The 27,965-nt window shown below is 38.2% G+C and overlaps 1 pseudogene; it reads left to right on the top strand.

The window, feature by feature from the left end:
* The first annotated feature begins 1,104 nt into the window (after nt 1-1,104).
* LOC139317697 (E3 SUMO-protein ligase KIAA1586-like) lies at nt 1,105-27,965 on the top strand (annotated as a pseudogene).

The following is a 27,965-nucleotide window of genomic DNA, read 5'->3' as shown; positions in this document are numbered from 1 at the left end:
GTATCCAGCTGAACCCGCATTCCCACACCAAACTGTATTTAACTCGTTGGTCTAACACCATATATACTATTATCTATACACGTAAAAATAATGCCATTAAACTTCATTTATACAATCCTAATAATACTTGTAATAGTTACAATAGTCACAGTGGTACATCAAAAATACTTCTGATATTGACAGCACTATTGATGATAACTTCTGGATTCCAATATCTTCTAGACAGTTGTTAAAGTTCAGTTGAACAACAATTTTCTGATGTTGCCTTCTGCTCAGATCAAATGTTCAACACATGACTCTATGTATTCTTCTCTCATTACTATATATGACTCCTATTTGTCCGCCACTACAAATTTGTGGAGTTATCGCTTCACCAAAGTTCCTAAATATACAATTCAACAGGCACAAATAATGTCACTTATAGGGATTTTCCTTCTTCAGATTTTCCAACTTGCATGCAGTTACCTTCCTTGGCCAGTAGATGTCTCTTTAGGGCCCTAGAGCCTTGTCTCAATTCTGACACAAAAGTGCTTTGTCAGTGTTCAAAGAAAAGGAAGAGAGCCATTTCCTCCCGTAAATTTATCCAATCTTCTCCAGTTTTCACACTGTTCAGCTTTCCCAATAGCAGGCCACAAATGTCTCCAGCTCCAAATCCACCCTTTCTAGTTAACTTCCGCTGCCTCTCTCCTTTTATTTTCTATCTTTATGGGTCTTAAGATCTTAATAATAAAGCTCCACGATCTCCTTCGCAGTTTCTTCCACCGGGGGGGGGGGGGGGACTTCACCTCTCCTTCTATTAGGAGTCCCTTTTCTCTTTAGCCAGCTAGGGATTTCAATCCACTTCCTCCCATTCCGCTCACTCTTTAGAAGCTGGAGCTCTTTTCCACCAAGCCTGGTCCACCAATGTACCACTTTTCACACCGCTTTCTTTATCCCGCTGTCAGCTCTACGATTCGGCCATTGTAGGCCATCTTCTTCCCCGTTCGCTCTCGTCAAAAATTCCACCGCCTCCTGGTCCAGACCGCTGCCCAAACTCAGTCAATCAGCTACCTTCTTCGCAAGTCTCCCCTTCAGGGAGACTTTGGCTTCAGAGAAGCCCGCAGGATGGCTGGAAATCAGTTGTGCTTCACGGAGCGCCCATTTGCACAACTTTCCAAGCTGACAGCTGGCTCCGCCCCCCCCCCTCCACCAAACCCAATGAAGGTCTGTTGGAAAGGACAAAAAATGGTAAAATGGACTCTAAATAGGTCAATTCTAAAAGAAGAAAAATTTAGGCTGACAATGGAAAAACAAATGGACTTTTTCTTTAAAGAAAACGAGAAAGAGGACACATCCCTACAAAACCTATGGGACACTGCGAAGGCATATATGAGGGGAGTCACTATATCATATATGGCAAATAAAAATAAAGAGAAGAAACAGTGACAGAAACATCTAGAAGAAGAATATAGAAGAGCTGAAGTAGAGCTACAGAGGGAGCCTCAAAAAAGAAAGCTAAAACAACAAATGGATTTAACAATGGAAGAAACAAAAAATATGCTAAGGATGCCAGAATTAATAGAGGCAATTAAAAAACAAAAGAATAATAAAACACCAGGCCCGGATGGGTTGCCAGTAGAAATGTACAAAGAATTACAAGACATGTTTGGACAAGTGTTACTTGAGGTATACAATGCAGTGTTAAATGAAGCAAAGATTCCACTATCATGGGTAGAAGCAAATATCACATTGATTCTGAAAGAAAACACTGACTTAACTTTAATTAAAAACTGTAGGCCTATCTCCAGATGTGGTATTCATCCAGTTCACACCGGTTCATGTGAACCGGTGGTGGGAATTTGGCCAAGGCTGGCTGGCCACACCCCTGAACTGGTCCCCCGGTCGCCACTCTCTCACCTGCCCGCCCGACGCTCACTCGCTCCTCCCATCCTCCCGCCCAACGCTCACTGGCTCGCTCGATGATGCCATTCGAGCCCTATATATACCGTCGCTTAACCACACAGGCCACCTACTCACCTCGCAACTCATCCACGTGACCACCTGGCCTCCCTCTGAGGCTTGCTGACTTCCCTTCCACAGTGCCTGCACCCCAACAGAACTGCCTCCTCCTGCCTAAAGGTAAGCACTCGCTAGCCTAAGCCTATCCCACTGTCCCTGGGCTCGCGTCAGTTGGAAACTTGCTGGTGGCCTTGCTTCCTGCCCCCCAATCCCCAGCCTCGCATACCTTGCAAAGCCCACCAGAGCTCTCTGGCAGCCTTGCCTCCCGCCCTCCCCAATCCCCAGCCTTGCATACCTTGCAAGGCCTGCCACGACTCCATCCCAGGCAGGCCTAGCTATCTGGGTTGTCCCTTCAGCCTCCAGTTACCTTCAGCCGAATCCCAAGCTGCTGGTCTGGTCGCTTGCCTGGCTGGAAGTGGAAGAAGACATCCATCTCATCAGCGAGCAACTGATTCTGCCTGCTGGTAAGTGGCTGGGGTTTTTTTTCTTTATGCTTTTTTAAAAAAAATGACTAATTTTTTTAAAGGAAATTGTATTGTTTTTAGGAAATATTTTATTTGTGACTCAATAGCTTGCTTGTAAATGTGCAGCTTTGTGCAAGGTTTGTGAGATTTTGTGTGATTCACACTCACTACAGAAACACAAAATCTCACAAACCTTGCACAAAGCTGCACATTTACAAGCAGCTATTGAGTCACATAAAACGTGGTTGTGTTTTGGACTTCCGGACCGCCAGCCCCGCGATTCTGTTAAAGCCGCTTTGACAGCATCAAGCAGCTGTCTGGCGGCTTGAAAACCTCTCCATCAGGAGAAGAAGGAGAGGAGAGCCGGTGGGTGAGGGTAGAGCTCCCCATAAGCCTTCTGGAATAACTCCAGAGGCTTGGAGGGTGAGAGCTCCCTGTTCAGCCCACTGAAGCTCCGGATCCGGGACGACTCTGTTTTAAACAGAGCCAGATGTCGTGACCAACTCTGCAGCCAAAAGTGAGTTTGATTGAAAGCAAGCGCAGACAGAGCGGAAACAGGAGAACAAGCATTTACAAGCTACAGTGCTTAACTCCGGGGTTACATTGTTTCTAATTGAATTTCTTTGAGCTGGAGGCTGGAAGATGGCGCCTTTGTTGTGGGCGTGAGAGTGAAAGCTAAAAACGAAAGTGCTTATTGAGAACTTTGCGCTCTGAGAGTGGATTAAAGCTGCTGGGAATTGAGAGTTTGTGGAGAAAAGACTATTTTGCCTGATAAACTATAAACTATAAACTTTTGAAAGCTGTTCAAGGGATTTTGCGGCTGTGAAAGGAAAAAAGACTTTTAAAATAAAGATGGCTTCTAAACAAGTTAAGCCAGGAGTTCCTAAAAGTGGAGGAGGTTCCCCAGTAGTGTCAGTAGTGACACAGAAAGCACAACTTCCGGCTGATTCACAGAGTCAGGAGGCTTCTTTTAATGAACTTAAAGAATTTATAAAAGAAGCCATGAATAATCAAACTGCAGCTATGAATAACCAAACAGTAATTATGGAAGGAAAGTTAAAAAAATTTGAAGAGGATATAAAGTCAATTAAAGATGTTGTTGAAGAAAAGCATGATGAAATAAGAGATGACATTGTTCTTGCAGTTTCAGGATTGGCAAAACTCCTTGTTCAGCTGGATGAGAGAGTAGAAGAAATCAATGAAGCTAATCTGAATTTGGAAAATAAAGTGGGAGACATTATGACTAAAACAGAGAAGGTGGATGATGAATTGGTTATGTTACAATATAGAACTATGGAATTTGCCCTGAGATTGAGAGGCCTGAAAGAAAATAGCCGGGAAAACTTAAAGGATATTTGTGCAGAAGCTATGGCAGGGCTAATCAAAGAAAATCCAGAAGATGTGTCAATCCGAATTGATAAAATTTACAGGGTTAACTCTTGGGTGGCAAGACAAAGGCAGTTACCAAGAGATGTGGTGATCTATTTTACAACCAGGAGGATTAGAAATGACATCTTACAAGCTTCCTACAAGAATAAGGTTCAAGTGGCTGGACAAGAAGTGGAAATTTTGAAAGAGATCCCCCCAAAAATGTTAAGAAGCAGAAAGGACTTTGGCTTTCTGGTAAATGAACTGAGAAACCAACAAGTGCAGTACAGATGGGATATTCCAACTGGTTTAATAGTGAATTATGGTGGAGAAAGTTACCGTTTAAACACAGTTTGGAAGGCAAAAGATTTCTATGTTAATGTGTTAAAGGCTGGGCGCCCACCTTCACCGGGGGGGGGGGGCAGAAAGAAAATGGAGATGTTACAACAAGAGAAATATGGAAAGCAGATACAAACGTATGCTGAAGCTGCAGCTGGAGGAATTATTACGGAAGAAGATTTAGAGCTTGGGGGCCCACCCCCAACTTTGGAACCACTCAAGAAGACAGAGGAACCAAGAGAACAACGATTGACACGAGCAACCTATAAACGTCAAGAACAACAGCTAAAAGTGCAACAACCACAAGAGTCATCTCAAGAAGTTAAAAAAACAGAAGCAGTGGAGGGGGCTAGGCTGAAGAGTAAGATGGAGGAGGATATTCAGCTGATGCTTTTGAAGCTTCGAAGGGCCAAAAATGGCAACTAAATTCCTATCCTGGAATGTTAATGGTTTAAATTCACCACAAAAAAGAAAGTATTTCACTACTTGAAACAATTTAAGAATGATGTTATTTGCTTGCAAGAAACACATATTAGATTATCAGACCAAAAATATTTGATAAATTCAAGATTAGGTACACATTTTGTGGCATCAGTATCAGAGAAGAAAAATGGGTTAGTTATATATGTAAAGAAAGGATTATCAGCTAATTTAATTGAGGCAGATATCCAAGGAAGATATATTGCAATCGAACTATTAACTCAGAGTGGAAAGATGCTTTTAATTGGAATATATGCACCTAATCAACAACAGGACAAATTTTATAATTTTTTACACACTAAAATAATACAATGGGATTATAAATCTTTCATATTAATGGGTGATTGGAATGGAGTAATAGATACACAGAAAGATAAAAAAAGTCTATCAAAGATTTCAACACATGCGAAATTACCTAAATCTTTTTTTGATATGATGGAAGATATAGAACTGAGAGATATTTGGAGAGAACGGAATGCTGAGGAAAGAGATTTTATGTTTTTTTTCTGATAGACATCAATCCTTTTCCAGGATTAATTTTATACTAATTACAAATGATTTTTTCTCTAAGGTGAAGAAGACAAAGATATGTCCAAGAACCTTAACTGATCATAGTCCGGTCTGGGTGGAATTTGAACAGGAGAGGGGAGAAAGGAGGTCTTGGAGGTTAAACAAAAATTTATTTAGATATGAAGAAAATGTGAATGAGCTTAAAAAACAAATGAAAGAATTTTTTGCTATTAATATGCATAAGGGTACTTCTATGGAAATGGTTTGGGACGCAAGTAAGGCCTACATGAGGGGAGCTTTAATACATATGAATAATAAACATAGATTAAAACAACAAAAGAAACGGAAAGAGATAGAGGAAGAAATAAAAAAGAAAGAACAATTACTTATAATTAATCCAGGAGATAAGAAAGTAAAAGAAACAATAAAAATATTACGAGAGCAATTCAATATGTTAATGGCTGATCAAGTGGCAACTAGTTTACAATATGCTAAACACAATACATTTTGTAATGCTAATAAACCAGGCAGGTGGTTGGCTTATGTGTTGAGGAAAAAACAGAAATCACGAGTTATTGGTAAGATAGAATATAGAGGTAAGGAAGTTTATCAACAGAATATGATTAAAAAAGCTTTTTTAGAATTTTACACAAAGTTATATGCCAGTGATTCAATACAAGGTATAGATATAGATAGATATCTAAAAGAAGAGAATATTCCAGAATTAACGCTGGAACAGATGGAAGGATTGAATCAGCCAATAACCTCTGAGGAGATTGTGGCAGCAATTAAACAGTTAAAAACAGGTAAGGCTCCGGGAACAGATGGAATACCAGCTGTTTATTACAAAAATTTACAATCTGAAATGGTAGAACCGCTTAGAGTTTTATTTTGTAAAATTCAATCAGGGGGAGGAGTCCCACCTTCTTGGAGAACAGCTTTTGTTTCATTGATCCCAAAGGAAGATCAAAACTGTGCTAAACCTGAAAATTTTAGGCCAATATCACTTTTGAACACTGATTATAAAGTTTTTGCGAAGATATTAGCTAATAGATTAATGCCAGTTATGCAACAAACAATTCATAATGATCAATCAGGGTTTATAAAAGGGAGGCAAATGAAATATAATGTTAGACAAATTGTAAACCTATTGGAATATTTGGAAAAAAACAACCAAGTCCCTGCAGCGTTCATATTTTTGGATGCAGAGAAGGCATTTGATCGATTGAATTGGCAATTCCTGTTTAAGATAATAGAAAAAATGCAGTTTGGACAGTATTTTATACAATCAATTAGAGCAATATATCAGGAACAAACAGCACAAATAATAGTTAATGGAGGTTTAACAGAAGCTTTTAAAATTGAGAAAGGAACAAGGCAGGGTTGCCCTTTGTCTCCATTGCTGTTTATTTTAACTTTAGAAGTTTTGCTGAATAAAATACGTGAATCTGATAAAATAAAAGGAATTGTAATTAGACAGCAAGATTACAGATTAAGAGCGTTTGCAGATGACTTGGTTGTTACTTTATCTCAACCTATAGAATCAGCTCCACACATGTTGGATATAATAGGTTACTATGGTAAGGTATCTGGATTTAAAGTAAATCAATATAAGACAAAGATGATAACTAAAAACATGTCTACATCTCAAAGAGAAGACTTAGGAAGAATAACGGGGTTTGAAATAGTTAAAAAGGTTAAATATCTAGGAGTATATATTGCAGCCTCAAATACGAAATTATTTAAAAACAATTATGAAGTTCTCTGGCAAAAAGTGCAGAAAGAAATGGAGAATTGGAAAAAGTTACAACTATCTCTACTGGGAAGGATAGCAGTAATAAAAATGAATGTACTACCCAGGTTTTTATTTTTGTTCCAAATGATATCAGTGCTTAAGAAAGATGGAAATTTGAGGGAATGGCAGAAAGGGGTTAATACTTTTATTTGGGGTGGGAAGAAACCAAGAGTGAAATTGAAAATTATACAGGATGTACGTGAGAGAGGAGGTCTTAAAATGCCTAATTTAAGATTGTACTATGAAGCAGCTGTTTTATCACAAATTAGTGATTGGTTTAACCTAACTGAAGAGAGAATGTTAAATATAGAAGGTTATGATCTGTTATATGGATGGCATGCTTATTTGTTATATGAAAAAAAAGTGGATAAAGTGTTTAAGGGTCATATACTTAGAAATGCGTTGTTGAGGGTTTGGAAAAAGTCTCAATATTGTTGTAGAAAGGAGAGGCTGAAACACATTCCTGGGTCAGACAGATACATTTATTTGCGCAAAGGTTCAATGCTATGTTTGGTTATTGCAACCTGAACAAAAATGATTATGATTCTACGACTTAAATATGTTTTCAAGACAAAGAGTTCTATGAGCCTTTCCGGCTTCCATATATGGTTACATTAAAAATACATTTCACTTACATTACACTTTACTAATTATCAAACCATTACCTACTATTTAATAAAATTATTTAGGCTACACATTTTCCCTACTCCATCATTTACTCATGATTAAACTATTACAACTTTTACTAACCCATCACTTTATGTTTTACAACTGTCCTTTAAGTGCTGTAATGTTTAAATGCTGAAATTATGACTATACTTTAAACAATAAGTAACCTTTTGTCTCCCATGTATATCCGTCCAGATGTTCACATTTGATTCTATTAAGAAGATGTATAGAATCAGTGGGTTTGACACAGGGCCATAGGTCAAGTAATTATGGGGACATCCATGAACTAATTGCTTAGTTTCATTCACCAGAACTCCACTCTTAACTTTCCTGCTGGATGACAGTTGAGCCTCATCAGAAGATATATTTACCAATAATGGAGTCCAGCTGCCTTTATCCAGCACGTGAATAGATGAGTACATTCAAAGTTTATTCAGAGTTCATAGGATTTGATCTGATTTTATATACCTGACTTGGAATGATTATTTCTTTTATTCACCTTTTATTTTCTTTTATTTACCTCAATATAAGCTAAACTATAAGTTACCTATATGGGCAAATCCCAGACATGCAATAGAAAATATAAGTATAGAACAAAAACAGGAGGTGGTTACTTATAAAGAGCTTCTTTTTATGGAAAGGGCTAAATGGCAATTGAAACCTTTAAATGTATTGAAAGAAGAAGGGATAATTTATACTTGGTTTCAGTATGGTCAACTTCAAGCTAGATGGAGGGAAGATCAGAAAATTGGTGTCATGCAAAATGAGGAAAACCTGGTAAAACAGATTAGAGATCAAAGTCAAATGCATATTAAAAGGTTGTATAATGCATTATTGGAAATAGATTCAGAAATGGAATTGGTTAAGGATTGTATGATAAAATGGGCACAAAATTTTCAGGAACCAGTGATGATAGAAACATGGGAAAAGATTTGGGTTAGAAATGTTAAATTTACACAAGCACAAAACTTGAGAGAAAATTTTTATAAAATGTTTCATAGATGGCATTTAGATCCTAAAAAATTATCATGTATGTACCCGAATTTGCAAGCTAAATGTTGGAGATGTGAATGTGATGATGCAACTTATTATCATATATGGTGGACTTGTAAGAAAATCAAGGCATTTTGGATAAAAATTTGGTGGGTGATGCAAAACATTCTGAAAAAAAGGTTGAAATTCACTCCTCAATTGTTTTTATTGGGTATAACTACGGATTGTACAGTATTAGAGACTAAACTGATTTTAAACTTAATATCAGCAGCTAGGCTGTTGGTTGCGCAATACTGGAAGAAAGACTCTTTGCCTACTATTGAAGAATGGACATTGAAAGTAGCGAATTTAGCGGAAATGGCGAAAATTTCAGCGTATTTGAAGGATTACAAAAAGGGTGGGGGGAATATTGGGGGGGGATTTTTTTTGTAAAACTTTTTAATAAAAAAAAAACGTGGTTGTGTTTTATGTGACTCAATAGCTGCCTGTAAATGTGCAGCTTTGTGCAAGGTTTGTGAGATTTTGTGTTTCTGTAGTTGTGAGAAATATAAGAATTATTCCTGTAAAAGCATAACCTGAGTTACGCCATTTTAAAATCATGTTAAGGCTTTATTTTACCTTGTATAACCTGATTATATAACTAGATAAAAAGTACATAATAAGGATTTTCTGAAATGATTACCTTGAAGGAAATATGTATCATGCAGTTGTTTTGACGGAAGCTGATGTTCTGGGAAAAGTACTGAAATGAGATTGTTTTGAGGTTTGTCTGTTCTAGGAAAAGGGAAGTACGCAATTGATGTTTTTGAGGGGTATTTCTGTTGGGAATTGGGGAATTTCCAGGGTGGATCATGTACTACATATGTTATATAAGATGTTATGTAAGATCTGAAACTGATTCCCAAGGGACTTTATTGACGTGTATTCTGATGTTCCTGAAGACTATAAAAACTCATGTAATCTGTTGTTTTTTTGTCTTTCCTCTCCTCCAGAGGGGAAGGCCCTTTGCAAAGAATAAACTCTGTCCCAGGATTATTTTAGTCTCTGTCTCTTTAAAACGGTAATGGGGTTTTCCTGTCGATCGCAGTAGTGATAACTGGCTTTTGAGGTTGTGTAATTTTTGTGAGGTGGTTGCTTCTTGCAGCAATCACCTTTTATGTGACTCCATTGATGTGAATAAAGTAGGAATTATAGCAAATAAGAAATAATGTGAATAAAATAGGAATCATACAGAGTCAGATATATGGGCTCTGGGGGACCCTCTCTATTCACATTATTATAAGGGGAAGACGTGCTTGGATACATGAACTCTGAGAGAACCTCTCTATTCACATTATTATAAGAGAGGAAAGTGCTTGTTGGAAATTATATTTACAAACAGTTAAACCCCATTAAGTGGTAATATATCTTCTGAGACCTAGATGTCACGAAAGGACCGCCATATGGAAAACTTCTGAGTGACCTCACTATGAATGACACAAAGACCTATATGTTACAAAGAGTTATTTAATCCAATAAATTTACCCAAGGACAGTAGTAACTCTCCCATTAGCAACTCCAAGCACTTATGGAAAAGTTGTGTGGCTAAGATAATTTTGTAAACTAAAATTAATGCTTTAAGTAATTAGATGAACATATTATCCAATTTATGTAACCATATAGGGAAAATTGGATGTATGATCTCATGATTAACCATATATGGAAAATGCATGATCTCACTGAATCCTTTGTCTTAGAAATGTATAAAACCAGTTGTATCAGGGTTCTCTCCTTGTTCAAAGCTTCATGTACAAAACTTGCTCTGAACCTTGCGCAATAAAACTGTCTCTGGCTGACCTAGGAATGTTGCTTGGTCCTTCAATTCCACAACACCATGGCTGCATTCATATGTTCAGCTTTGTGCAGGTTTTTGAGCTCCTGCCGCTTGATGGGTTTTGATGTGTTTCTGATTGCTCTGGTTTTGTTTTCCTGGGTTAACCTTGGTCCCAGGTCTTTTGTCTTTCCTATCCTGGGGGTTAATTCTGCCATGAAAGAGGAAAAGGGGAGTTATTTTTAGCCTGATTCCCCTTATCTTAATGGCTGTATTTAAGTGTTCCTTTCAGCTGGTGCTTTTGCCTGGGGTTTTCTTAAAGGGGGAAGGGCTGGGCTGGCTTGAGTTTTTTGGCACTGTTTTCTGAGGTTTCTGGTGCTGTGAGGTTTCTTGCACTGTCCTTCATGCTAATGCTTCCCACAATGCCTTGATGGTTTTTATTCCAGTGGCTTTGTCTTTCCTGTCCTTAGGGTTAGGGAAAAAACTGGTTTTATCTGCAGTCCTTTGGGGGAAAACTGTTGCTATTCTTTTGGTGTTTTCCTGGCACTGTCCTTGTTTTTTTGTTTTTTTTTGGGGGGGGGGGTGTAATGTCCTGCAGTTATCTACACATTAATACTGATTAAATACTAATAATATTTGCTTATCCATTTTAGTGAAATTTCCTTATATAATTGTTTTCTTTCATACTTTTAGATTTCTAACTTCTGTTTCTGTTATTTACCCATTGATAAAACAAATCCCACGTTAAAAAGTATTTGAAGCCTTTTCCTTGATTTTAATTGTTAATTTATTCATTTCTGCACATTCTAATATTTTTTATTCATTTTCATATCTTTGTTTTTCCACTGTTGTGCAAACACAATTCTAGCAGCTGTTAACATGTGTAAAATTAAATATGTATTCCCTTTGAAATACCCAACAAAATATTTCTGGTTCTAAATCCATATGTTGCTTTACCATTGTTTCTAACCATGACACCACTAACTCTTGAATAGCTACTTGTACTGACCTAAGTACTGGACCGAATTTGTATATTCCTGTTTTTTGAACTGAGGAATATATTTCAGAAAAAGAATTCAGTATTGCTCTGTGAATCTACCTATGAAATTCATTCTTCTTGATCTAACTTCTTAGATGGAAAACTTTATCTTTCCTGTTTGTTGGGGGACATCCTGAAAAGATTGTACATTGTTGGGTGAAAAAAGAGATCCCTTTAGTTACCTGTAGTCCTCAGCTTACAACCACAATCGAGTCCAAAGCACAATCTTGTTTTATTTCTTTTGCATTAGTGGTAGCCTTCAACAGGATGAAGAGGCAACAGAGTATGACCGCTTTCCTCAACAAGAAACCAAGAGTGGAACAATCCGATACAACAGCTGATCCAAAACCATCACAACAAGCACCACAAGCACCACCACTTCCACCACTTGAAGTTGGAGAAAGCAGCAAGTCCATCTCCGACATTGACAGTGATCTTCCTGGCTGCTGGACAGCGTTCCAATATAGCAATTTTCAAGAGAAGTATGATGGATTGGAAGTTTTAGACAAAAAATTAGGATGCAAGTACTGCACAAAACATGACTTCGCAGTAGAGAAAGGCATTCATGTTTCCAAAGAATGGAAACATTTCAAAATTGAGGCAGCAGGGAAAACTAAAGAAGTCCAGCAAGCTTCTCTTAGGAAGAAAATGAAAGAACATTTTGCATCAAAAGCGCACATCATCTGCAGAGACAACATAAAACAAGGGGAGCAGGATGTTCTACCAAAAGCAGTAGATAAGGTATCTGAAAAACTTTTTGGGGGGAATTTTTTTTTTATTTTTAAACAAAACTTAAAACATAAAACAATTATCATCCATTACAATTACAGAAAGTGTATTGATCGGTTACAAATCTTTTGTGCTTAATCCTCTATCCAACATTTTCTTATTTAACAGTTTATTACATTATTATTCTCATTTACCAATTATTTAACAGTAAATTGTCCTCTATAAGGGGGGAAAAAAACCCCTTTATATGTTTTATTATCTTATCCATTTCATATTTCATATTTCATTTCCATTCTTTCTTGTCTAACCATTGATAAAATAGATCCCATATCAAATAATATTGTTTATCTTCTTGTTCCCTAATTTCAAATGTCAATTTACTCATTTCAGCACACTCCAAAATTTTCTTGATAACGTCGTCATCCATGGGTATCTTCTCACCTTTCCAATTTCTAGCAAATACAATTCTAGCCGCCGTTAAAACATTCACAATTAAATATCTGATTTCTCTATTGTATATTTCTGGTAAAATCCCCAATAAAAATGTCTCTGGTTTAAAGTCAATATGTTTCGGACTTCCGGTTTGCCTCTTGCCGCCGCCAGACGATCCCTTCGGATCGCCGCCCCATTGCCTGTAAAGAGCCGCCTTTACAGCTGAAAGGCGGCTCGAAAAAACTCAATTTCCATGTGGAAATGGAGATAGAGCCGGCGGGGGCAGGTAGAGCTCTCTGCATAGCCCCAAAAGTTTTTTTTTTACTTTTGGGGACGAAGCAGACGAAGCTCCCTATTTCCCCTGCTGCCGCTCCGGGCTTTGGGAGACCTCTGCTTATGCAGAGCTAGGCGACAAGAACAAGCCTACAAAAATTAACAGAACAATTAAAAAGGATATGAGCTGGACCTGTGACCCTGAATCACAAGTATTTTATTCATTTTACAACAGTTATTGAAGAAGGAAAGGGGAAAGGAAAAAAGAATTTTTAAAAATGGCGACTGCCGAGGCTTGAGAAGGGGCTGAAAGGGAGAGTCCTTCCGTTTTCCATTAAGATACAAAGTAGCGGAATAAATACTTTTGGCTACACTTAAGATAAAGTTCTATTTTTGTGTTTTTCTCTTCCTGGAGATCTGATATTGATCTTGGTTGGAAAGAAGTTCTTTTTTTCTTCTTTGCCTCTCTTTTTTTTTTTTAAGAAAATAGTTTGTCTGTGTGGAAATATGGCATTAAAGCTTGTAAAGCCGGACAAACAAGCTGTGGGGGGGGGGATTCCCCCATTAATAAACTACGTGAACAAGTTTTAAAGCTCCAGTCTCAGAAAACTGATTTTAATATAATTGAATTTCTTTTGGAGGAGATTGTAAGAAGGGATGAGATTGTGAATCAGAACTTTGAAAAATTTAAGCAGGAAATTAAAGAATTAGTGCAATTAAAGTTTGATACTCTGGACCGAAAGATTATAAAAATGGCCAATGGCTTTTCAGAATTTATGATCAAGTTGGATGCAAATACTAACTTATTGGAGTCTAAAGTGGAAGAAATTGAAGACAATTTGGACAATAGAATACAAAAAATTGAAAATGATTTGACAAACACTCAAGACAATAGCTCAGAAGAAAAATTTAAAATGGAGGCTGATCAAAAGACTGGTAATGCAGAAAACATGCAACAACAGATTGAAAGAGAAGTTTTAATGATGCAATATAATTTTACTGAATATGCGATTAGACTGAGAGGATTGCAGGAAAATAACAGAGTTGATTTAAGTAAAATATCTTCTGAAATTCTGGCTGGGATCTTAAAGGTCCAACCTGAGGAAGTATTTTGTAGGATCGATAGAGTTTATAGAATAAACTCCTGGATTGCAAAGCAAAGGCAATTGCCTAGAGATGTGGTGATTTATTTTACAGATACAGAAATTAGAAATAATATTGTGCAAAATTCCTTCAACTCTACTTTGCAATTGTTTGGAAGAAAGATTTGGATTTACAAAGAGCTCCCGCCCAAGATGTTATTGGAAAGGAAGAAATTTGGTTTTCTGGTGACTGAGCTAAAAAAAAGAAATATTCTATTCAGGTGGGATGCCTGTCACAAGTAAATGCCTTATTCTCTAATAGGGGAATTGTATATACATGGGGTATTAGGGGTTAATTTATTCTTCCTCCCTTAATATATTCATATGTAACCACTCCCATACTTTACTCCGCCTTGTTAATATAAAAGGAGTTGTATGCACCTCCTCCTTGCTTCTATCTACAATCATTCAGAGAATATAGAATGCCTACTGTAAATAAATAGTGTTATGTTTGAATACTTCATTCTTGAATCATTTATTGAGTCTGATCCTTAAAATTACACAACAATCTGGTAGCAGAGGATGGTTGAATTGACTCAATAAAAATCAGATATGCCTAAGAGAGAAAACTCCAGAAACAAAAGAGAAAGACCCAACACCAGGGCACACAATAAAGAGATGGAAACGGATCAAGAAATGATCGACGAATCCACAACTATAATAACAAAAGAATCTGAAGACTGCACTACAGACAACAAGGAGATAATTGATGAAACTGATGACCAAGAAGAGAACGAGATAGAAAACAACAAACTCAGATCAGAGATACTGAGACTTTTGAAAAGTCAAAAGGATGACGAAAATCTCATCGCGAACCTCCAAGACATCATAAAAAACAGCGGAGCAGCGAGAGAAAAACACTTCGTAACAGATGAATCTAAAGAATCAAAAATGGTGAGCGAATTGCCTGTAGATAAGAATATAACAAAAAAGAAGACTAACGGTCCCGCACAAAATTTTGAATGGCAGCCATCTTGGTTTCAACAGACCACTAAGATGAGCGAAGCAGAGCCAATCAGAAAACAGAATTCAAAATGTCTGGCGCGAAAAGCCCTACATAATGCAAAAGGCAAAAAAGAAAAAATCTACTCTTCAGAAGAATCTGACACAGACATCAAAGAAACTTCAATTGAAATGCAAATAGAATCAGCAATGAAAACTCTTTTTGCAACATTCGGTCCAAAATTAAGAATTACAAAAGAATCAACAAAAGCTAGCAATCGAGAAATAAAGAAAAGACAAGCAAGCAAGCAAACATCTCAGAATCTACCCGCTTCTATCCAAACGACGAGAGCACCGACACCTGAACCCAGAGAACCCTGCAAATACTCCCCCACGCCACAGACGATTCCAGGAACCAGAGATCTCAACAAGAACTATTTCAGCGAAAAGAAACAAGCGCCTGTCGTCACCTGGACACCCAAGATCGAACCGGAGACCGAATCATCGGAAGAAGAACACTACGATGGAGCTGCAGCAGCGAGAACCTCTTCCGACAGCTTCAGAAGCGAAATGAGCAACGCGCATGCGCAAACACACGCAGACAACTACGGAGGACATGAAGAGCAGAGAGAGCCATTCAGACTCATTGCAAGCATACCCACACCATTCTGCAACTATCAACACTTGCAAGATCACGGACTACCTCCAGTTGTAAGTAATGGAACAAATAATATTGGGAACTTGCCCAATGATTTCCCAAAACTGAGAATAGATGGTATTAATTTGCAGGAATGGTGTCAACAACTTCAGGTTGTTTTTCTAAAAGAGAACTTATTATTCTTTATAACTAACCCCCCCAAAAGACCTTGGACTCTAAAATTGGACTGCCTGCACCACAGAGCATTCTACTTATTAATATCTAGTATATCTCCTGCTATGTACCATAGTATTAAGCATAATTTGACTGTCTCAGAAATTATTCAATGCATGTTTAAATTGTTTCATAGTGAAAGTGTAGCAACTACTACAAGAATGTCTAAAGATTTCTTCTCATCTAGGATAAAGCCAGGGGTTACTATAAGTGAACATTTGATATCTCTAAACAAAATCAGAGCAGAGCTACATTTAAGGGGAGAGATAATTTCAGATCAAACAATGAAAAGTGTTATCATTAATTCATTAGACCCATCGTGGGATAACTATATATCACATTTAGACACAATTAATTTAGGATACTTATCCATAGAGAATTTATCAAATAAGCTAATAGCTGAAGATAATTCAAGAAGGAGTCGCTGTAATAATCACATAGAACATAGACAAAGTAAGAGAGTAGTATTTCAAGAAAAATATCGAGAATCAATTGAATGTCACAATTGTGGATCCAAGGAACATTGTAGAAGAGATTGTCCTAAATTCCTTAGAGAAAGGCAAAAACATGACTATAGAGGTAGATACCATAACAGACAATCATCCATTGATAGACATAGATATAGAAGCTCACCTAATTATAGAGAACATAGAGGGGGCAGGGATAATTCGAGAGATAGAAAGTCTGGATCACTAAATGGATTAAATAAACATAATACAACTAACATACAACATTCAGGGGACAATGATTGGCTCATTGATTCTGGAGCTACTAATCACACAACACATAACAAAAATATATTATCTTCTTTTATAGAAGATAAATTTGTAATTAAGGTAGCCAATCAAGAAAAAGTCCAAGTTATTGGTAGAGGAAATGCAAACTTACCCGGTCTAGGAAAAATAGAGGGGGTATTATTAATACCAGAAATACCTCATAACATACTTAGTGCAATAAAACTAAGTAGAGATTCTGACATAAATATAGTGTTCTCAAAAGGAAAAGCAACACTAGAGAAAAACAAAACAAGCTTGGGTAGTGTGATTATCAAAGGAGGTCTACCATATTTGGTTATAAAAGAAAAATGGTTACACAATATTGATTCTAACATGGAAGATGACAATAACATAGAAAATGAAAACAATAGCAATAGTGATAATGAGGAACATGAAACAATTCATAGCCACAATGACACATCCAATAACAAAAAACCTACAATTGGAAAACCAATCCACGATGAATGTGCGCATATTTTACATAGAAAATTGGGACATGCTAGTTTTCCTGTAGTACAAAAAATGATTGAACATGCTGAAGGTGTTAAAATTAAAAATTGCAAAAACTATTTGGAATGCTCAGTATGTAAGTCCACAAAACTCAGAACTAGTCCCAAACCAAGAAAGGCAACAAGATCAACTAATCAAATTTTTGATTTGGTACATATGGATCTGGTTGGTCCATTAACACCATCAATCACATATAGAAAACGATACTTTCTGACTATTGTAGATGACTATAGTCGTTACGGATTTGTCTACACTTTAAAACACAAAGATGAAACATTTCAAAAATTTAAAGAGTTTTACAAACGTGTAGAAACACAACATAATATTAAAATAAAACAAATCATGACAGATAGGGGATCGGAATTCATGTCAAAAGAATTCTCCCAATGGCTAAAAGACAAAGGGATGCTACACTTCACGTCTAGCCCTTTCTCTGCATTTCAAAATGGAGTAGCAGAGAGAAAGAACTCGACACTACAAACCATGATTAGATGCACATTAGAAGATGCTGGCTTAGGAAAACAATTCTGGTCAGAAGCATTACAATATTCCAATTATACACAAAATAGAACTTGGTCCAGCATTATAAACAAGACACCATACGAATTAATGTATAATAGAAAACCCAAAATAACACACATGCACATATTTGGAGTCACAGCGGATGTACACATACCAAAACAATTGAGGCGTAAAGGAGAGAACGTATCCAGAAGACTTAGATTCATGGGATACGAAACAGGCACAAAAGGGTACAGATTTATTGATAATAACAACAAATTTATAATTTCTAGAACAGCTGTATTTCATGAACAGGCCAATTGGTCTAAAATACATCTTAATGAAATATTCCCAACCACAAATTTAGACACTGAGCATCAAGATAAAATAGATAGAGAAGAACGCAATCACAACACTCATAGAAATAAAAATAAAACATGGACAAATAGTCAACACAGAATAAAGACAGATTCATTAACAAAAAAAGAGGCAAGATACCTACACGATAACGATAGCAAACCAGAAAAAACAATCAGATGTAACAGAAATCAAGTGCCAAGCAAATACAAGGATTACGTAATGTACATGGATAGTGAAACATCAACGCCAAACACATACGAGGAAGTATTAAAGCTCCCCATTGAAGAAAGAAAAAAATGGGAACTAGCCATGGCTAAGGAGATGGACAGTTTACGAGAATTAAGTGTATTTACACCTACCCCTGCACCTAAGGATAAAACTATTATAGGCACCAGGTGGATATTCAAAATTAAAAATCTGGAAGAAGGAAACACATTATATAAAGCTAGATTAGTTGCACAAGGTTATGCTCAAAAATATCCTGAGGATTACACAGACACATACTCTCCCACAGTAAGGACTGAGAGTGTTAAGACAGCTTTAGTTATAGCATCTGCACTTAACCTTGATGTATTTCAATATGACATACAGACTGCGTATCTACACGCAAAACTTGATAAAGAGATATATGTAAGAGCACCTCATAGTCAATACACAAATAAAAATGAAACTTGGTTATTGAATAAAAGTTTGTACGGATTAAAACAATCTGGCAAACGTTGGTATGAATGTTTAGTCAAAGTACTCAAAACTATGAATTTCAATGCCACCACTGCAGACAACTGTTTCTTTGTCAAAAAAGAGGGTGATTCCCTAGAATTTGTGTTAATTTATGTGGATGATATTTTGTATATCGGTAAACATAAAGAAAAAAGAGATACATTTGTAACAAAACTAAATGAACATTTTTCTTTAAAATCATTGGGAAAGGTAAATAAATATCTTGGAGTTCAAATCAGTAAAACCAAAAAAGGATTTAAACTTTCTCAGAAAGATAAAATTATAGAACTCCTAAACAAATGTAATTTGAATGATGCTAAAACTTGTGACACTCCTATGCAAACAGATTTCTTAAGAAACATGGATGAGACATCCCCTGAATTTAAGGATAATACACTTTACAGATCAGTTATTGGTTCCCTTTTGTATATTTCTAATTGGACTAGACCTGATATTGCTTTGCCCCTCAATCTGTTATCCAGGTACGTTAGCAAACCCTTAATGTACCATTGGGAAGCCGTTAAAAGAATATTAAGGTACTTAAAGCACAGCTTAGACTTCTGTTTACTACTGGAACCTAATAATGTCAAAGAGCCCGTCCTCACTTGTTACGCTGATGCGGATTGGGCAGGTGATACCATATGTAGAAAAAGCACATCAGGTTATATATTTTTTCTTAACGGTTGTCCAGTTTACTGGTATACTGGAAAACAGGATTTAGTAGCTACATCAACAACCGAGGCAGAATATGTTTGTTTGTCTAAAGCCTCCAACAATCTTGTATGGTTTAATGATTTATTATCAAATATTTGGAAAAATCCTTCATTACCATTTATCATACATGAAGATAACAAAGCTGCTATTGAGATATCTAGATCTGATGCTATTGGTCAAAGATCCAGACATATAGATATAAAGTTCAAGCACGTGAGACAATTATCTCAAGATGGATTTATTAAAGCAGTTCACTGCGAAACATCAGAACAAATAGCTGACGTATTGACTAAGCCATTGCCATCTAAACAACACAAATATTTAACTTCTAAATTACAAGTTTTGTATTGTTCTGAATCTGAATGCAATTATTGTTGTATATCGAATCGGCATTTAGAGGGGGATTTGTCACAAGTAAATGCCTTATTCTCTAATAGGGGAATTGTATATACACGGGGTATTAGGGGTTAATTTATTCTTCCTCCCTTAATATATTCATATGTAACCACTCCCATACTTTACTCCGCCTTGTGAATATAAAAGGAGTTGTATGCACCTCCTCCTTGCTTCTATCTACAATCATTCAGAGAATATAGAATGCCTACTGTAAATAAATAGTGTTATGTTTGAATACTTCATTCTTGAATCATTTATTGAGTCTGATCCTTAAAATTACGCAACAATGCCCCAGTTGGTATAATACTGAGATATCAAGGAGAAAGATACCAACTAAATACTGTTGAAAAAGCGCAAGAATTTTATCAAAAAATTTTGAAAATGAACTTAACATCTTTAGGCACAATACAGGATAAGCAGAAGGAGTTGGAAATAAAGGGAAAACATCGAATTACAGAGGCTGTGGTGGACAAATTGCCTTTTGATTCTTTAGACACCTCAGCTGGATTATCTACAAATATGAGAGAAGTGGCATCGGAATCTAACGTGATGACTCATCAAGTCACAGACAAGTATGGAGCAAAAAAGAAATATGAGACACAAAAACAAAACCAACAAGATCAAGTTATAAAGCAGAATGAAAACTGATCAGTTGATATACAACTTGTAGAAAGGAAACCAGGATGGAGTTCAAACCCACAAAAAGAAAAGAAAAAAAGAAATAGGTCTCACAAAAATAAAAACTTCTAAATTAAGCAACAGTGAAGCCAGTTATTTTTTTTAAAAAAATGAATAAATATATGAAAAGATAGTTGAGGCGAAGTATTGGTTAATATTATCCTGAGGAGAGTGACAGATCTCTGCAATGCCGTAATTTTAGGATGTGAAAAGAGCCTTAAATAGTTGAATTGGAATTATCTACTTTGGATTTCTTTTTTTATTGATAAATATATTATATTCATTTTGAGCTATAAGGCAAGAGAGCTATGCTGGGGCATGCAGAAGATCTGGTTGTTACCCAATATGATGATGGGAATTAATAATCCTGATGAAAGCCACAATTACAACTATATGGAATATAATTATAATGTCACTCGGGTGGTTGTTTTTTTTTCTTTTATATACATATGAGGATATTCATTACTGATGGGGGCAGATGATGATGGAGGATTTTGAACAAACTGTTGCACCAGGAAGCTATGTTACCCCAATATGGATGATGGATTCAACAATCCAGTGGAAAGATATCAAAGAAGATATTATATGGATTATAAATTTAAAGTTATTGATTTTTTTTATATAACGGAATATATTTTTTTTAGCAGGGTGGGCAGTGGTTTAAAGATTGTGCATGGCAATTTTGTAGGAAAGTGGGTGGAAATAGGTTAGTTTACTGATTGTTTAGTTTAAGAAAAGGGATGTTTAAGTGATATATTTAGGGGAGTGGAGAAAATGGATAGAGTTGAATAAATGTTAAATTAGGATTTATGGGGAAGGCTGCTTTGAAATGTTATATTAATATACACAAAAGATTAAATGTTAAAGTAGGATTTATTATATAGTTTTAAAGTGGAAGGTTGTTTTGAAATGTTGTAATAATATACAGATAAAAGTATGGGGGAGGAGAAAAAGGGCAGATTATTACTAAATTGGGAGTTATAATAATATTATGTTAAATTAGAAGTTTTCATACAATGTTATAGATGAATGTTTTTTTTAAATGTATGGTAAAAGGGGGAAGTAATAATATTAATAATATTATTAGTAAGTAAGGGTCAGTATTTAGAGGAGGGAGTAAGGGGATGGTAAAATATTATATAATCTGTTATGAATTAGGTTTTTGTTGTGAAGAAGTCTCGGGGGGATGGGTGGTGAGGGGGGGTTAGGGAGGAGGGGGGGAGAAAAATGGGGGAAAAATTTGTATTTGAAAACTTTTTCAATAAAAAAAAAAAAGTCAATATGTTTCTTTGTCATTTTTTCCAGCCATTTGTGGATTTTAGTCCAATATCTTTTAGCTTCTGCACATGTCCACCACATATGGTAATATGAGCCCGGAGTCTGATGACACTTCCAACATTTCTCCGATTTATTCTTGTACATTCTGGCTATTCTCGCCGGGGGTAAATGCCACCTGTAAAACATCTTATACAAATTTTCCTTATATGCTGTTGACATTGTCATTTTATAATTCTGCAACCATAATTTTTCCCATTTCTCTAAGTCAATCCCATGACCCACATTTTTCCCCCATGCAATCAGTTTCTTTAACTTGTTCTTCTGCCAATTTTACTTCTAATAAATGACTGTACAGTTTTTTAATTACATGGTCATCAGAACCTGTTAAGATTTTATCTAAATTTGTCAAGTTACTATAAAAACCCTCCTTTTTAGAATCTTCATCATATCTAGACTGTATTTGCATATATGAAAACCAATCCATTTCAAGCTCTTGTTCTTCTAGTTCTTGCTTTGCTTTGGTTTGGTTTTGGTTTTATTAAATTTGTATACCGCCCTACTCCCGAAGGACTCAGGGCGGTGAACAGGCACAGGATAAAATACAGAAATACAAAAGTTAAAAACAATTTAAAACCAAATTAAATAATATTGGCCCACGACAATTAAAATCCCAATAAATTTAAAACAAATTAAAATTGCGATTTAAAATTTAAAAGAAAGGGGAGAAAAATTAGGCCAGGCCGGCTTGCTGGAATAAAAGGGTCTTAAGAGCACGGCGGAAGGTGCGCAGATCCGGGATCCTCCGTATCTCCGGGGGGAGCTCGTTCCAGATAGTGGGTGCCCCCACAGAGAAGGCCCTCCCCCTGGGGGCCACCAGTCAACATTGCTTGGCTGACGGCACCCGGAGACCCTCTCTATGAGAGCGTACCGGCCGGTGGGAGGCTATTTGTGGTAGTAGGCGGTCCCATAAATAACCAGGTCCTAAGCCATGGAGCGCTTTAAAGGTGGTAACCAAAACCTTGAAGCAAACACGGAAGACCACCGGGAGCCAGTGCAGCTCGCGCAGGAGAGGTGTTACACGGGAGCGCCATGTTGCTCCCATAACCACCCGCGCGGCCGCACTCTGCGCCAGTTGGAGCCTCCGTGTGCTCCTCCAGGGGAGCTCCATGTAGAGAGCATTACAATAGTCCAGGCGGGAGGTGACGAGGGCATGAGTGACTGTGTGTGCTTTGACTTAAGTTCACCCCTTTCATTTAATAATTCACCATATCTAACAATTTGTTCCTTCCTAAATGTTATTGCGTGTGAGACTGCTTCAATAGGTGATAACCAGACTGGAATTTTTAAATAGTAACATTGTTTGATCTTCTCCCAGTTTAATAACAAAGACTCTCATATCATATGTCTTCTGAAATAACCCTGTACTTTTGTACTTTTATACCACATAAAAGCGTGCCAACCCAACAATAAATCATGTCCTTCTAAAGTCAACAATCTAATATTCCTTAGCGTTATTCATTCTTTAATCCACATCAAGTTACAAGCTTGATAATACAATTCCCAATCTGGCAAACCAAAACCTCCTCTTGATCTGACATCTTGCATCAATTTTAGTTTTATCCTTGCCTTTTTGCCCTGCCATATATATTTTAAAGGTATCTGAAAAACTTTTATCTACTACTTCTAGAGTATTTGTTACAGTTTACAGTCTGGCCCACAGATGTAAACCATTTTCAGACATAGAAGGAGCGGTAGAAATGCAAACTAAAAATGGATTAGATCTGGGAGTAGGATTGCATTCACGGTCAACTGCAGTGAAAATAGTTGCTTTCATTGCAAACGAAATTAAAACTGAAATGTTTAGTAGCATTATTGGGCAGAATCTAAAAATAGGTTTGATAATTGACGAAACCTCAATGCTATCATGCAAACCAGTTGTGATAGTTTTTGTAAAAGTTGAGGATTCAGATAACCCAACAACAGTTTTTGTTGAGCTTGTGAAATTGGAAAAAAAAGATGCAGAGACAATATGTTCTTCAGTGATGGGAAGTTTGCATAAAGTTGGGTTTACTACGGAATATCTGCAAAAACATTTTTTTTTATTAGATTTATATACTGCCCTACTCCCGAAGGACTCAGGGCGGTGAACAGGCACAAAATAAAATAAATAAATACAAAATTTAAAAGCAGAAATAAAACCAGATTAAACAATTTAGCCCGAGACAAATTTAAAACATCCCAATAATTTAAAAACAGATTTAAAAATTTCGATTTAAAAGAAAAGGGGAAAAAAGGTTAGGCCAGGCCAGCTTGCTGGAATAGGAAGGTCTTAAGAGCGCGGCGGAAAGTGCACAGATCCGGGATCCTCCGTATCTCCGGGGGGAGCTCGTTCCAGATAGTGGGTGCCCCCACAGAGAAGGCCCTCCCCCTGGGGGCCGCCAGTCGACACTGTTTGGCCGACGGCACCCAGAGGAGCCCCTCTCTATGAGAGCATACCAGCCGGTGGGAGGCTATTTGTGGTAGTAGGCGGTCCCATAAGTAGCCAGGTCCTAAGCCATGGAGCGCTCTAAAGGTGGTAACCAAAACCTTGAAGCGCACCTGGAAGACCACCGGGAGCCAGTGCAGCTCACGCAGGAGAGGTGTTACATGGGAGCGCCATGTCGCTCCCATAACCACCCGCACGGCCGCACTCTGCGCCAGTTGGAGCCTCCAGGTGCTCCTCAAGGGGAGCCCCATGTAGAGAGCATTGCAATAGTCCAGGTGGGAAATGACGAGGGCATGAGTGACTGTGTGTAAGGAGTCCCGATCCAGAAAGGGACGCAACTGGCGAATCAGGCGAACCTGATGAAAAACCCTCCCGGTCATGGCCGTCAAATGCTCTTCTAAAGACAGCCGTGAATCCAGGAGGACACCCAAGTTGTGAGCCCTCTCCATGGGGGCCAGCGATTCGCCCCCAATAGTCAGTGATGGCATCAACAGACTATATCGGGACGTCAGAAACCACAGCCACTCGGTCTTGGATGGGTTGAGCCTGAGCCTGTTTCTCCCCATCCAGATCCACACGGCCTCCAGACACCGGGACATCACTTCAAGGGCATCGTTGGGGTGGTCCGGGGTGGAGATGTACAGCTGGGTGTCATCAGCGTACTGGTGGTACTTCACCCCGAAACCACGGATGATCTCGCCCAGCGGCTTTACATAAATGTTGAACAAGAGGGGCGAGAGGACTGACCCTTGTGGCACCCCACATATGAAGGGCCTCGGGGTCGACCTCTGCCCCCCTGCCAACACAGACTGCCACCGGTCAGAGAGAAAGGAGGAGAAACACCGTAGAACAGTGCCCCCCACCCCTAAATCTTCCAACCAGTGCAGCATGATACCATGGTCGATGGTATCAAAAGCCGCTGAGAGGTCTAATAGGACCAGGACAGAGGAGCAACCCCTGTCCCAAGCCCTCCACAGATCATCGACCAACGCGACCAATGCCGTTTCCGTGCTGTACCCAGGCCTGAAGCCCGACTGGAACGGATCTAGATACGTCGTTTCATCCAGGTGCTGGGGGAATTGTCGCGCAACCACACTCTCAACAACTTTCGCCACAAAGCAAAGGTTGGAGACCGGACAATAATTAGCCAACACTGCCGGGTCCAGGGAAGGCTTCTTGAGGAGAGGCCTCACCACCGCCTCTTTCAAGGCGGCGGGGAAGTCACCCTCACCCAATGAAGCATTTATAATCCCCTGGAGCCAGCCTCGCGTCACCTCCCGGGAAGCCAGCACCAACCAGGAGGGGCACGGGTCCAATAAACATGTGGTCGCGTTCAGTCCACCCAGAATCCTGTCCACGTCGTCAGGGGCCACAGGATCAAACTCATCCCAGATAACATTCTCAAGACCTGCCTCAGTCATCCCCCCTGACACTACCCAGTCGGAGTCCAGGCCTTCCCGAATCTGAGTGATTTTGTCATACAGATACTGAACAAAATCCTCGGCTCTACCCTCCAAGGGGTCCTCCTGCGCTTCCTGGTGGAGCAGGGAGAGGGTCACCCTAAACAGGGCGGCCGGGCGATTATCTGATGACGCAATAAGAGCAGCAAAGTATGTACGTTTTGCTGCTTTTATTGCCACTAGGTAATTCTTAATATGAGATCTTACCAGTGTCCGGTCAGATTCAGAAAGACTGGCCCTCCAGCTACTCTCTAGGAGTCTTTTCCGGCGCTTCATCTCCCTCAGCTCCTCGGTAAACCAAGGAGCCAGGTCAGATCGGCGACGGGTCATTTAATAGCATTTTGCTCTGATGGTGCCAGCGTTATGCTTGGGAGAAAATCTGGAGTGAGCACTAAAATAGCAAAAGACTTCCCAAACATCGTAATATGGCACTGCTTGAACCATTGCCTCCAACTTATTTTAGATGACACTATAAAGGACATCAAGCAACTGAACCATTTCAAAATATTTATTGACAAGATACACACTACTTTTCATAAATCCTGTAAGAGCCAGATGGAACTTTTCCAAATCTCTGAACAACTGGGCATTGAAATCGTAAAGATTGGTAGAGTTTTGGGACTAAGATGGGCTGTGTTCTGTCCCCCTTCCCCACACAGGCAAACATACAACCAGGCACGCCTGCCAAGATTTTATTAAGCAATCAGACTAGAAACCCTTGCAGATAAAGAGTTTTGGCAGTAAACTGCGAAATGCCTGCCAAGTCAGTTTTCACTCACAGTAAGCAAGAAAGAGTTTATCCTCAGTTTGGTTCAGTAGCAAAAAGTAATCCATGAAGCAAGAGTTAGCCAAGGTCCAATCCAAATATGCACAAACCAGATTTCAGGTAACACGATGTGACTCTCAGGTTTTTAACTTTGACCGTCACAAAGCCTGAAGAGCAATCACACCCACTTTTATTCCTTGTGGGGTGTGGCTCAGTGACTCAGCTCAATCTGTGGCCCTCCCACACCTCTTTCGTTGCTGCGCACGCTTCTCCCTCCAACGCTGCCTGGGATCAAGCCAGGATTCATCATCCTCGCTCCCTATCTGTTGTTGTTCCGATATGCTTTCCTCCTGGCATATCCCAGGCTGTTCCTCTTGGCCTTCGGATGGAACCTGAGGCATTGCCAGAGAGGAGGGTCCTGGAGAGGGAGGCCTTATCAGTTCCTCCCCATCACCTTCTGAGTCCTCTTCCTCTGTTAGGACAGGCTCGGGAGTCGGGGTCACAACAGGATGCCTGTAGATTAAGGTCAACCATAGCTGTGTGGTGTGCTTATCCAGCGCTACATCAGTTTTTTCATGGAAATGAAAAAAAAACAGGTATGGCTGCCCATCTTGAAAATATAAATATTTTTACTGATTTGGCCTTGATGATTGATATTCTGAATGAGATTTCTCTTTTGTCAAATGCACTGCAAGGAAGAAATACAGACATCATAAAGGCCGAAAAATTTGTGCTGAGATCAATTAAAGCATTTGAAATGCTTAGATGGGGAAAGGGTCCATATGAAAAAAAGGTTGATGGAATGATCACTTCAGAAGCCTGCAAAAATATAAAATTTGTTCAAAATCATCGATTTATTGGACTTCCTCAGGAAAAACTTTTGGAAAGCACCATAAAAAATTTGAAGAAAAGACTGATGGATTGCGAACATTTAAAAACAGGTAGCCAATTGCAGGGCTCGAATAAATTATGATTTCTCACTTTTTGGAGCCAGATTACTGGAATATTGAAGATGTAGACATTCCATGGCCAGAAGCTGAAGAACAATTGCTTGAATTTGGTGAAATTTTTAATTATGAAATTAATATGAATGATTACAGAGATTTTGTAGAAAATGTATTAAAAGATTCATAGAACTATGCAATTCCTGACAGTATTAAAAAAGCTAAAGATATTGTCAGAACAATTGTTGTGAGTTCAGCAGATGCGGAAAGAGGGTTTTCAAAAATGAACCTCATCTGTTCAGAACAAAGAACTCGCCTAACTATTCCCAACATAAGCAATCTGATGACAATTAGTATGATTGGCCTACCTGTACCAAAATGGGACCCTATTCCTTCTGTCAGAAATTGGATAAGAGCACATCACACAGCCGATGATCTGAGAGTCAAGAGCAAGAAAATTGCAATTGAGGAGGCTGCCAATGAAATAACGATGTGGAAACATCTTAAAGCTACAGACAATTAA

Source organism: Pituophis catenifer, unplaced genomic scaffold, assembly GCF_029215685.1.
Source record: "Pituophis catenifer annectens isolate HBS135680 unplaced genomic scaffold, rPitCat1.0.hap2 SCAF_5, whole genome shotgun sequence".
NCBI classification, from domain to species: Eukaryota; Metazoa; Chordata; class Lepidosauria; order Squamata; family Colubridae; genus Pituophis; species Pituophis catenifer.
Note: the sequence above shows the minus strand (reverse complement) of the source record. Positions and strands in the feature narration are given on the sequence as shown.